Here is a 14,599-nt window from a genome sequence, read left to right on the forward strand (position 1 = left end):
GTTTTTTACCGGGTGTGCCTCGTTAGCCTCGTTAGCGTCTAATTGCGTTTCTTTTTATTAATCTGCTTAGTGTTCAATCTGGGTGTTGTTGAGGAAGAAAATATCGATCTTATCATTTAGAAGAGCTTTTTCCCTTTAYGTGGATATGCAATATGCCTATATTGATAAATGTATAGCATGTGTTTTTAATTGATCTTGTTGCGGCAAGCGCCGAGGACCCAAATTTGGGTCCTCTAGCGACAGAGACGAAACCCAGTTTGTCAGATTTACTGTAAAGCGCTGCAGCATTATAATGAACTTTATTACTCAGTCTTCTTTAAAAATCGTAAACATTTTTCCGAAACTTTTCTTTTATGTGTTTGATATCACACCCTTTGGACCTCTATCCTCCAAGTCTTGTCTCCCTGCAGATACATTTACAGCTTTTGAAATATTTTGAGAAGTTTATAAAAGCACCGTGGGATAGCAAGAATTTAGAGCATCTCCCATCAGCCAAACACGGCACCATGGGACGTCAATTCGCTTCTCTTTTCAGAGGCTTCCCTTTACCGATGCACTACTTTTTCAAACAAATGAAAGAATTAGGCTAGTGGGCAAACATCCACTGAACAGCAGAAACATTTCACCACTGACCTGTGAAGTGAGTAAATATGCTCATCTTGTTCCTAAAAAACCTTGTTGTGCTTATGAAACCTGCAAGCTGGCATTCACATGCAGTGATATATATATATATATATAAGAGGAAATAAAGTATCGTTTCAGTAACCTGAATAAGTTCAAATCTGTTGTGAACTAATTAAATTAAGATAAGTCGAGGGTTTAAGTCATTGAGACATGCTCACTTTGAAATCCTGCTAATATTTTCCCACAGAGCAGTCATTTTGATCTGATGATAGCCACACCACCTCATCAGAGTCGAGGCACAACAGGATAGCTGTTGTTAAGAATAAGAGCAACACACTTTTCAGCAGAGAGTGTGAAGTTCTCAGTTTTGACCTATATCTTTGCAACAAAGGATTTGGATGGGCACAAACATCACTGTGGTGCACAGAGGGTGTAATATGTAACATGATTAATGTAAATGAGCAGCCCAGGCTCGGCAACATGTAAACAGAAAAATGAATGAAAAATCCCTTATGTAAACACCATAATTGGAAGATGGTCTTATTTAGAAAAGGTCAATACTGGTAATAATGCTGCGGTTGTGTAAACAAAGCCAAAGGCTAATATTTCTTTTACACTCATTGCTATGGAATACCATGCTTAATGCATTTTTAAAAAAAACATGTGAGTAATTTGTTACAAATACATCTCGTTATTAATGATTTCTGTTCTGCTTGTGTGTTTGACTTTGCACTGGTGAGAGAACGAACTTGATGTGTTTTGATATGTTTTAGTTCTCGCTCAGTACAACACCATGATGAGATTGGTTTCTCAAAACAGAAAAAAACTCATCAGAAAATTAAAATAATTATCTTATTTTTATATTGTGTAGTTCTTATTCATGTACTCTATGTATTCAGTATTTGATTAGCTCCGCTTAGGTATTGGAGCAGTGGGCCGCATCTTTTTTGCTGGACAACTGAATTTATTTTTTGTGAGCCATATTAGTCAAAATTAAGAATATTAAAAGACAAAAATCAAATCAAACATATGCSTCTGTGTGATGCTGATTAACACAGAAACRGAAGAAACGATCACTTTTTGAATTTAGTAACTCAAATAAATCTTTTTATYTTTATTTTTTAAATGTACTTATTGGGCTCCTCCAGGTGTTCTAAAAGTGTGAAAACCATTTGACATGCCTCCATTACTCATTCTGCACTGCTGYTGTAGATCACAGGAAAGCCTCAGCCTTTTCATGCTGCTGACTAAAAACAAGAAGAGGCGATTTTACCAGCCAGATTTGGAGTGGAGAACTTAAAATAGCAAGTCCTCTCATGTTCACTCAACTATCAACTTAGTTACAGTGTAAAGTCTTCTTGGGATTGACAGCTGACTGCATTAATCTGCTAATTATCAATCTGTTTCAAGTGATTAATGAGTGGAGTGAACTTTTGGATTTGGCAACATTTGCATGTTTGTGCCATGGCATCAAAGATTGTGTATTCTAGCCCTTGACCCAGGGCCTGTTGCTGATCAGCAGACGAAAATGTTCAGCTGACTGGGGGTCTGAGAGAGTTTTAAGTAAAACGCAAAATGCTTGGTTAAGAAAAGAATGACAGAATGCTAAAAAAATACTTACATGAATATTTTTAAATTCCTAAAAATGTCTATAGTATGCCTTGGTATATAACTGGAGAATTTCAAAACCATTACAAGACCCGAAATTCACTCCATAATCCAGGTAGTGTACGATGGCATTTCAAGTTGGTGTATGAAAGACGGATAAACAAGTTCACGCCTGCACATGTAAAAAATAAAGCTACAAAATTTTAAAGTAGGTTTTCTTTGCATTTTCTGAAAGAGTTAGAGGAAATGTTAGGGTYAAGTTTTGGTGTTAGGGCATACAAACAAAGACTCTCTGAGCTGGAAAATGACTGAAAGTGGTGAGGGATAAGATCAATGCCTGTGGAAAATTCTCTAAACAGGGGGTCCAATTGACTTCCAATTTGCCTGCCACCGTTTTAAGAATTTGTTATATTCCGTCTTTCTACGGGGGAYGAAGGAAACGTTACTATTAATAATTTCACAGAGTCTTTCWTCAAAAATCMCAAGCCATCCATTTAGTAWCAGGGAACCAAAACAAACATGCATATCGTCTACTGGATGAGAACAGGACACRCAGGAACTAATACAGTCCTTGGAGACTTTTCACCAATCTCACTCCAGCCTCATTTCTGTCACAGCAGAAACAGTCAACTTGTCTTTCACCCMGTCTCGCCTCACTTGTGCCTTATTGCTTCCATATCTACAGCACAGCTGATGCCTCTCCTCCATGCCAAGAATGACCAGCTTGGATGCTTGGAGCAAACTTTCTCTTTCTCTCACTGTGGGCTGTATGCTCAAACAGCGATGCCAGCTATTTGCAAGTATGCTCCTTGCATGTAACATAGATGACTCAAAATGGAGTTGGCTGTTGCTTGCAGCTCTGGGCTGTTAGAGTTAAYGACGGCTTCATTTTTGGAGCAATCAAGCATATTTTCATGCATCGGAGAGATTCTGCAATAACTACTGGAGCTCCTAATCTTTTATGGGTGCGACATTGGCTCACACCCATACGGCACTCTACGGGGCAGAGCTTGATCTCTCGCTAAGCTTTTTGTCTTCTCTTGTCTTCCTGAAATGTGCAGCAATTTTACGTGAGGATCTGCGACATAAGCAATCCTGTTCTGACACGGATGTGGCTTTCGCATTGCCACGTATCTGAAGATGTGTAAAGATGTGAACGACAGTCTTTTCCTCTCACGGTAGCACAATTTTSCTTACAGGTTTCCACTGTCAACAGGACAGCTGTTGATGATGCAAAACTGAAACAGCACGACAAAGATCCTGGTCACCAAAACTCCCACCTTGGTGGGATGCAATAGCAACACTCACACACTGCAAAGCAGGTATTGAACCTCTCCTCTTCCCTCSTTCTTTCTCTTGACTTCCCAGGAGCTAGCTCACCAGGTGGGATAGTACCGTGTCCTCCCCTATTTGGGTTCGCCTGAGCCCCTGACAACCATGGCGGGATAGCCCCTGCCCCTACTTGGTGCTTGTTTCCAGCGGTTGGAAGACCCTAGGTCAACGGAGATGCTGGGTTCCAGGCTTGGCCTGCGTGGTGAGTGAAGACTGTGCGGCTGGGTTGAGGAGGGCGGGTGCTTGTTGACGTTAGTCTCATGTCTTGTGTCTTTTGCCTGGGGGCTGCTTCTTATGCGCTTCACTGATGGCCTACCTCTGTGTGGGGCGTATGGCTGCCCTCGGGTGATGCCTTGTGTCTGTCTGCCTGGGGCTACTTYGTCCCTCCAGAGCCAGGTCCACCTGTTCTTTGCTGCTCTCGGATACTGCATGTTGCAGATCTTCTACCATTCTCACTAGAGAACCTTCACAAACTAGCTCACATACACCCACTTGAGACAAACACACTTTTTTCCACACATACATTCACCCACACACACACACACACATGCAGACACACCAGTAATCCAAATGGTTGAAGGTCATATGAAGACAGGTTATTATTCCATCAATGTAGCCCGCCTACTTTGACGCTTGATGCAGTCTTGATTTAGTAGTCGATCACGCAATTAGGATACCGTCTTCAGATCTTTTTTGCAGAGCAAATCTGCCCTGGCATGTGCGCAACCCGCTTCTCTGTATGACATGCCTCAAATGCCTTGAGAGGACACAAAGAAAAAAGAAAAGAGATACGCTTTTCTCCCACTTGTATTTTTTGAACCTCATTGCTTTCATATCTTCAACACAGCTGATGCTGCCACCATGTGCCAACCAGGACCAGCATGGTACTTACTTTCTCTTTCCCCTTTGTCTATGTCACTGTGTTTCAAAGTACATTTGGAGCATCTGTTTAGAAGAACGCTGCTTGTATGTAACAGAGAATGTAGCCCTCTGCATCCTCTGTAGTCTTGAAATACAGGGGGAAGAAAAGTAAAAAAGTAAAGTATTTTAAACGTAGTGTACTAAAAACTTTGACATTTTGTTATTGGAATATAYTTGCATTTAAAAAAATGAATTTATTTGCACTGCTATTAAAGATGCAAAGTGTAAATTGAACTTATTTTGCATGATTAAAAGCTCAAATTGAATAAAATAAAAACTCCAGTTTTTATTTGAACAAATTTATTCAARAAACAATAAAACAATGTTCAGAAATAAATGCTTTTGACAAAATCAGTCATGGCACAAATGCTGGTACCCCTGCAGGCAATAGTCTGTYCAACTCCATCTTGGCCATAGACCAGCACTTGGTCTCCTATTTCATTTCACAAAGTTGTAGCATGCAGAGAAAAATCTCTATTCCTCTTTTTATAACCTCTAGTCTAGATCATCCAGACTCCTGGATCCTGTCTGAAGCTATTTTCTCTTTGGGTTTTTGTATAAATTAGGTCTGGGAACTGAGCTATCCATGGGAAACAGTGGATTTGATTTCTGTGTTGATTTGTCCAATTTATTTTGAATTTTTGGTCCAATAATCACCTCCTTTCAGGTTTCTGGTAGAGTCAGCCAGATTTTGTATTAAATCTCGCTGTATTTCAAAGAGCTCACACAGTCAGACACCAACAACAAACCCTTCTTGTCTTTGGAAGAAAAACAAACCAAACACTACTACAGATCTTCCACCATCATTAACTGTGGACTCGAAGTGCTTTTTCACATATTCAATCTTTGTTTCACACGCCTGTAGTGTTGGTGAAGAACCTAATCTTTAGTGACACCTAACCAAAAAAATATAGCTCCAGTTCCAGTCGCAGGAGAGGTTTGCAGATTCCTCATCTCTAATAGTGTGATTGCAAGAAAAATGAGGTATTTTTTTCTGGCATCACTTCCAAACAACCTGTTGGCATGTTGGTATGATCTGAAGGTTGTTGGAGAAACAATGATTTCATGCACATTAGGATGAACGATGATTTAATGGAGTTTCTTTAGGACACTCAGCCTAATACATGAACTTATGTGATTSCAATAAATATTAACTACCAGAAGAGTTTGCTGCTGGTTTGATCAGGGCTCATAATCTSATTATTTATTTGCTGTCTAAACGAGAGATGAGAATAATAATAAATGGAATTAAGGTGTTACTCTTTTTTWWWATCAYATTGAATCAATTAAACATAAGCAATATTTGAGCATTTTTGTTAATATTTTTGTACACAGTTCAAAGTTCTGACAAGGTAAATTATTTGCAGTAGCGAACAACACAAATATATGCTTACAGAGGTGAAATGGTGGAGCAAATGAATGAATGGATTTCTCCTTTTGCTGCAACAGCAAAATTACATGTCTTCATCTAAAATAAATCAGGTTGGTGAGAAATCACAGCCATAGTACAGTGAGAAAAAACAAAACAGGARGAGCMCCATTARAGACGAGAAGAATTGGTGACCGCTTTGAATTACATAAAACAATAATCTATGATTAATATATATGCATAAAGACACTGTTTATACTTTGTCYACAAAATGTATGAAATCCTAGGAAAACCTAAAAATATATGACTATGTTTTGAGGATTTTGCCAAGTCGTGAAAYCAAGGAGAGTCAAAATTTAATTAGATTTTTATCATTTCATTATTGCATCCTTTCCATGAGGGTGATTAAAGAGAGGGAAAGGGGACGGGGCTGTAACAGGGAGACAGATTAGATCTAAACCTTTGCAGCAGTGAAAAATATTCGATTGAGAAGAGCGGGCACAATTTCTTGAGTTCAAAACCACTGTTGTTATGAGAGCGGTGGAAACTTAAAAGCTGACCCTTGAAACTTTTTGGAAACTATTCTGGCACAACAAAAGTGGAAAATATTGAGAAAATAATATTACGACCAACAATCAAACATGATGTTGGTGGTTTGATGGTTTGACATTTACAAGTCTCCTCTGATTGTTTCAAAAACAAAATGACATTTCGGTAGTGACCTAGTCAARGGCTGGACTTACATCCAATTGAGAAGAGTGCAAAGAAAATGGGGTGAAATGCCTCCACAGAGATGTAAAACACACACAGGCAGTAGGYTTAGGGGAGAATTACTTTCTCACACAGAATTGGTAGGTTTTTTTCCCCCCTTGATAAATCAAATAATCATTTTGAAACTTCATCTCTATTTACTCCAGTACCTGGAGATTGCTCTAGTGTTGGATGCATAGGTGAAGGTGATGCAAGCTGCAYATCTTCATCCTCCACAGCCATAGCTATATGCTGGCGTGATGATGGCGGAAATATTTGTTACCGTTTATCATTGTTTTAATAATATCTGTATTTTCTGAGTATGTGCAGTGCCAAGTGTACGGAGGATCTCAGATGGAAATGTAACAAAAGCCAAAAGCAGCATATTTTTTGATGAGATTGCTTCGAATATAAAGATTGACATGTTTTCAAATTGTTACACATATTTTGAAGACATAAAAAAACAACAACAAAACAACAGCATATTTTGGCTGTCATGTTGGAAAGCTTTCCAACTTGTCTGAAATCTGTTGATTTTTTTTTTTTTTTGACAAATCAACAACATTTTGGTTTTAGTCTCATCTCGGGTTGGAAACTCTCATTATCCATTTCATAATTTAGTTCCCTCAGATTTTTTCTCTCAGTTAACATGTCTTTAACAGCAGCGTCTAATGTAAAATATAATTGTAACTATATCGTAGCGTATAGTTATTTAATATCTTCAGAAACCTATAGAATTTGGAGATGAGGAAGAAAAAGGCTTCAGTGAGACATCATCAAATTTAAGCAGCAGAAATGTGGGACATTCATTACTGCAGAGCACTGCTGGAATATGACTTTGATGTGCAGATGATGTGCAGCTAGAAAGGGAAAGAAGAAGTGACACTGGAATGATAAGTACTCTGACAACAGAGCTGAAATCCTGTTGAGAGAGCCATCGCTTTTCATACTCTCCAATTACACGACTTTCCTTCGTGGCCATCATGAATCATAGAACAGATCATGATCCTTTAATGGAGACATTGAATTACTGACACGTTGGGCTCGGTTGTTTCCTGATCCTGTTATTCTGTGCGCGGTGGCGTGAAGAATGATCTGAAAGGATTTTCACTTTCCACAAATGTGTTCGGTGAGGCAAAGTGAAGCACATGGAATGACGCTTTGATTGGGGACATAATTGCATGAAGAACAATGTTGATGCAAGAGCGTTGCTGCTTACWGTGTTAAAGGCACCAGCAGTTAAGTATTATAGGTAATTTTTTTTATTATTATTCCGATATCTATATACACATGCAGGCATGTGTCTGTGTGTATATATATATGTATAGTATGGCTCAGGGCATGAAAAATAATTTTGTGAAAATGTACTGTGTGCTTAATCATCTACAAGCCAAAAAAAAAAAAAAAACTGTGTCTGTTTATGTTAGACAGCAGCATTTTCTGTGCTTGTCACTGAGTCCTTATGCAAACAAGATGGCTCTGGCTTTGAAATCGGTGCCTTCTTTGGTGTTTTGTTGGTTTGCTCTGTGAGTCCCCCCGGGTCTACCGTTTTCTTTCCCTTCTCCAAAGACACAGTTAGCATAAAATGCAAGAAACACGTGCACATGTGAATAGAAGTGTTTATGTCAAAATCTAAATTGATTTCCACCTCCACCAGTGGGTTAAAATAAGAAGATCAAAACTTGATGGCTGCTATTTTTAGTGTGGCTGCCTCTTTTTGACCTCACCCTCCCCCACTCCAAAAAAAGAACGTCAATATGAATATATATGATTTTTTTTCCAAAGCATTTTTAATGTTTTGTTAAGAATAGTGAGGAGATTTAGGAAGTCTAATTTGATTTTCACATTCCTCATGCAAGAAAAATAACTAATTTCTCGACTTTTTGCTTAAGTTTTTATAGTATTCTGGACAATTGAACTCGTAATATTCACCTTGAACGGCTTCATCTTTAATAGTAGAAATCTAGTTTTTGAAGTAGGATGACGTTCCATCAGAAAGCTATAGGCTAACTTAGATCAGCTCTTTTTCAAATTAATATTGGTGTGTCAATTTTTTTAAGGCATAGTTTGTGAATTTTAATCAGAACATGTAATATATGTAAATGTGAATCAAATAATAGCTACTACATTTTGTACTCACAGTTTGGGTCCATTAGGAAATAGAAACTAGAAGGAATGGTTTTAACATATACATATTTTCCACAGTTAAAACAGTTAAGAGCCTATTCCAAACTTTTGAAGCATCTGTAAAAAGTGCTTTCTTCTTACCCCATGTTATTTTTTTATTTACATTTTAGAGTTTTTGTCCTTTGGAGGTACTTTTGACTTGCACGCTTGTATCCTGGTTTACTTATTGCTTTTTTATTTTTTTATTTTATCTGTTTCTGAAATCAGTTGTAGACAGATTGACATTTCTTTAGCGGCGCTGTTTGGTTTAATCCTTCAATCAATAACAGATTAAGTTAAGCATGTTTGTTAGTTTTTAGAAGTCATGTTCTGAAAGAAAAGTGGAACATTTGTTGCCATTTCTGCCTTAGTGGAAGGAGATGCACCCTGTGGTATATGGTCACATTAGTGCAGGGGGGAAAAATGCTGCCTTGTCTTAAGACTCACTTATGTCATATAAAATTCATATGGCGCTTATCTGTAAGGAGATGAGAGAGCCTTTAGAGAATCAACTCTTTACTTTTTCCTTGATATTTGAAAAAAATAAAAATTAATCTGACAGTAAGGTGTGTATCCAACTGTGATATATACATTTAATAGTCAGATAAACTGAAAGCAAAACAGTTGGAGCTAATGCAAGATAAAGATTAAACATGAATGCTTTTTTTTATATTAAGGGTGAGATTATAGTTTAAGATACAAGCAGAAGAGCAGCCTCTTTATTCTTTTTTTCACAACCTATAAACTCAAATAAAACAAATTGCTCTCTTTCTCTAACAGTAACTGGAGGGATCTGGATATTCGAACACATATTTCAAGCTGTGAAACTGTCCTACGCTCCTAAGACGCAAACCAAAACAAGCTACATTTTAAGGCTAAGCTTTTGTCATGTTTGTTGGCAAAAAGTGAAGATAAGAAGCCAACACTGTGCTAAAATCAACCAGAAATGTAGTGCTTTGAAACCTCTTGTAAACCAGATTGCACATTTCATGAAACAAATGCCATGAAATTATACAACCAAATGTTTTGATTGCTCATGACTGCCTACTTAAAACTATTGTTTTCAGATAAACCTTTTATGTTTATTAATTTCAGACTATAGTGTACTCATTTTATTAGATTCGTGCAGAATATGTCTAGTGTCGTCCGTGGATATAGTTGGAAAATTTACCAAATGTGTATATCTTCTTTTTTTTTTTTTTTTACTTTTACAGAAATGTAAACAAAAAAAAAAAGCGTAGGTTAAATTTGTTTCCTTCTATTTCACAAGACGCATTGGAAACGCTTATCAAATTTTTATCGTGCCATTGCACACTGACATATTGAAAAACACGTTACATGGGTCTAAACATGAGGATTCAACAAGGAACTTGTGTAACACTCACTCTTGTCACTGTATTGAATTATATAAATGGTATGAAAAATCAACCAGTCATAGAGCACATTTAAAAAGATTTATTTTAAATATAAAGCACGTGGGAGTCAGAAGACCTCTGGAGGAGCATGACTGGAAACTCTGCTAGGCGACAGGCTAGTAGCTGTTTGAGAGTTAGTTAGTAAATTTGACAAAAGTGAGTAACCTTCCATGGATTCGTATGAGGGCTTTGATTCCAACTCAAAGCTCCTCCTGGAACTTGTCATTTTCCTGCTCTAGGAATCCAAAAGGGAGTCTCCATCTCCATCTCCAGACAGACCCTCTTCAATTTGAACACTGTGAGTCACTCAAGAGTCTCCAGAGGGACACCGAGGACCGGCAGGCTAGGGTGATGACACAGCAATAGGTAATCTGGAAACAAGACTCCTGGGCTTCACACGCATAAGCGGAATCTGTCAACAATTCGGAATCGAGAAGGTAAAACAGGAGACTGCCAAGGATCATATACAAGGAGGCAAAGATCTTATTACTTGAGGAGGGGAGGGCAAAACGTGGGCGTCGGGGCTCAGAAGCACAGTTGATGTCTTGAGATCAGAAGCTGTGTAGAAATCAGATGAGGGTGAGGCAGGGCGGGAAAATCCAGGGCACAGAGACAATGCCTCCAACAAGGAGACAATGAGAAGAAGAAAACAATGCAGGACAACTATTGGTAGAACCCTTCATTAATCTGGCAGACACTAGATAGATGGAGAGTGGTTAAAGCTGCAGTTAGTAACTTTTAAAAACAGTATGTTTTTTTTTTGCATATTTATTAAAACTGTCACAGCGGATAAACAGTTTTACTGGAACAGCACATTGGCACATTGATATGAGCAAAGATCAGTCAGCCATTGAATCACAACAGTCACACCTTTGAAGTATGTGTTTTGCTCTTGATGTGCTCCCATGCTGAACAGTACAAGGGATTTATTATGTGTACTTCACACTGTACCGCTGGATCATGAGAGGTTTGTTACATTTCATGATGCCATCTTGTTTTTGTTTTTTTTAATATTACCTGACCATCTGGGATTGAAAATGTAATGCTCTATTAGTACCCTTAAGTGGTCATATAATAATTGGAGAAAAATAAATCAGTCAGTAAATCAAACAAGTTATCTTCATTTTGAAGCACCCAGTATCCCGAGATGACTGCAGCATAAGAATAGATAAAGTGATCACTGGGTTAATGCTGCAATGTTTGAGTTAGAGATGTATCTAACTCGAATCTAAGTTTTGTAAGAGACATTTAAAGTTTGACACGTGTATTTTTGTAAACTGACTTGGTGCAGTTTTTTTTTCTCGAATGATACACAAAGCTGTCATAATCCAAGGAGAATATGTTGTCAACACTGACAGGAAAGATAATCACGTTTCTCTCATGTGTTGACAGCAGAAACCGGAGGAAAATATTGTCACCACTGAAATAAATAAAAAAACAAAAAACAGACAAATCAACTTTGGCAAATGCTAAACAATGAAAACAGAGGCTTTTTGCTCAGTTGTGTGCTGTTATGAAGCGAGTTCTTTATGAAATAAGAAGACGCTGTAAGAACAGATTTAACAAGTATGATTTTGAAAAGTTGTAAAAAAAAAAAAAAAAAACTTTCAACACATCAGGAAAAAGTTAATTTTTGCACTTGTCTGCTTAAACTCTCACACTTCTTTTTCAGGCAAAGATCATGCAAGCACCTCTAAAGGTGTAAGGCATGTGGTCAGCAAGATTGCCAGATCTGGGTTTTGAATGTCAAAAATCTGCATGAACATATTTTAAAAGAACTAAAAAAAAAAAACAAAAAAAACCACAAAAACACCAGTATTCTTCCTTGGGTGAACAGATGAAGCAGAGCGAAGCCATTACCACTTAGAAATAAAAACTTGTACGGATCATGTGATGTAAATGAMACAAAGCTTAGCAAAAATATTCCTTGTTAACTTAAATCAAATTTTAATTAATCTCCTGAGATTTTATTTGAAAAAGAAACACAAAGTATAACAAAATGGTGCATTGGGGGGATTACAACAGATGTGTGGCAGAATGTGATTTGGATTGGATAAAACAAAAACTGAACTTTTTAAACTTGTGGGTCACCCTAAATGTTCAATGACGACACATAGATTCTGCTCAGAACAAAACATTTCACTTCTGATCGCAATAGATTGCAGAAGTCATAAACAAAACCATATACGATGCTTGTGCATTATCTAGGCTCACAAACCTTCCTGTGACTGTACGACCTGAACTCCACTCTAATGGGGTCTGCAGTGAATTTGCCAACTTCATTGTCGAAAAAAATGAGAAGATTAATCTGCACATCCATACTAAATCCAGTGTCAAAGCTGTCCCCTACCATAACAAATGCAGAACAAATAACTCAATTTCTACTACTCATCTAGAAAAACTAAAAACTAGAAAAAGAGAAATGAAAAATCAATTAAGCTAARGTTCCTGCTGTTTTGATACTCAGAGCTTCCCTTGAGAAAAGTTCTGCCCGTCTTTGTGTCTGATCTGATTCAAATAGTAAACTCTCATTCGCTGTTGTCCAGCAGGTTTTAAAATCTGCAATTATCAAACTGCTGATGAAAAATAACTGTATGGCGTTTTTTTATGGCTTGGTATTTCTGTGTTTTTATGATGTAAAACACTTTTAACTGTCTTGTTGCTGAAATATGCTATACAAATAAACTTAATTGAGTGATTCACTCTGTATTGAAGGTATAACTTCCATTAAGACAACTCTAACCATAATRAAAAAAACCCAAACATACAAAAACATCCATGTGTGAAATGGCCCAGTCAAAGTACATTCTGAAAGCAAACTGAGGTCCATTGCAAAACTTGAAAATCGTTTATAGATGCTTAGTCTAAAATGACTAAATTTGAGGTGATTTGCAAAAAAACATCGAGTTCCTAGATGTGCAGAACTAACAGTTACATTCTAAAAAAAAACAAACAAAAAAACGACTTGCAAGTGTGACACAAACGCTTTTCACACTTTTATTTCAAAAATAAAAATAAATCTGTGCAAACCATGTGGTGTTTTCCTTTCACTTTCAAATGATCTGCTAGTTTGCATTTGTGGCACGAAACACAAATAAAATACAATAAAGTTTGAAATTGAAATGTGAACAATTTTGAAGGATATGAATAATTTTACAAGATACTTCATGTTACTGTGCTTCCGGGGGAAAAAAAAAAAAAAAAAAAGGAAAAAAGACAGAAATGTTCCATTTCAAAAAGCTGTCAAACCAAGAGAGCTCACTTTACATAAACCCAGAATTTAGTTTGGAATGGAGAACAAAAGCAAAGCGCTCTGTTGACTGACGAGCCTTATTTGTCCTCAGACTGAAGCCAACGTTAATGATTATTGGAGCCTATGGCGCCACACAGAGAACCAGCCAGCTTTTCCCTTAGTTTTCAGTATTACGGGCTATTATCAAAAATAAAAAGAAGCTGTTGGACATACGTTTTGAAAAGTGAAAACCTGACGAGGCTCTCAATTATGACATGTGACRCATGTAAAAACCTGTTATTTTTCCAACATGGATTACATTGTTAAAAAGAAGCAGACAAACTGTTATCCAACATTCACAGTGTGGTCTGGCTGATGGCTGCACATACATAACTTGAGGCGAAGACATAAAACAGTTTGTTATTTAAAGCATGAAAAATTAAACTTTAAATATTTTTTACTTCAATTAGTGTTTATATATTTTGAAGGAAAAAATATGGAATGATGGTTTGTTTTTAATCACAAAACCTTGTGTATTTACTGAGGAAAAAACAAAAACGTGTGGTGATGTGGAGCGCAGAGGGGACGTGTGCATGCGCTGTTTGACAGAACCATGTAATATTTCGCAATTTACATGTCAGCTGTCAGAGGATTCAGTAGACATAAAGGACTGAACCACTTAAAAAAAAAAGAAGAAGAAGAAAAAAAAACAGGCTGGCATTTTAGTCAGATGCCTAATATGTCAGCCTGTTTGATTTCAGCCAGAACAAATCTGAATGTGTAACAGCTGTCTCCTCAGTTATATCTTTTTAAGTATGTGAATAAAGTATACAATTTATTTATATMCTTACATGCATACTTTATATTTATCTAGTGCTTGTGCTTTGTGTACAGTAACCAGTAAATTCTATGTGTTTATTAAGAATAAGTTGTCAACACGCCCAGCGCAGAAACTTGGTTTTGCATTTTTGCGTAATCTTGACATGACTGATATATTTAACCTTTGGCAACATGATGAAGCATGTGCATGCGCTCGTTTTGTGCACGCAGGTAGTTTTCTGGCCTTGGAACGGTGCTGTGCGTTTGTGCATCTCGTACTYGCAGCTGCAGGAAGAACGTCGCTGTAAATGGAGGAAAAACAACTTAGGTAACGTTCACATGGTGGGCCAACAATTCATCAAA

The sequence above is a fragment of the Poecilia reticulata genome, linkage group LG14, assembly GCF_000633615.1.
Source record: "Poecilia reticulata strain Guanapo linkage group LG14, Guppy_female_1.0+MT, whole genome shotgun sequence".
In the NCBI taxonomy this organism is placed as follows: domain Eukaryota; kingdom Metazoa; phylum Chordata; class Actinopteri; order Cyprinodontiformes; family Poeciliidae; genus Poecilia; species Poecilia reticulata.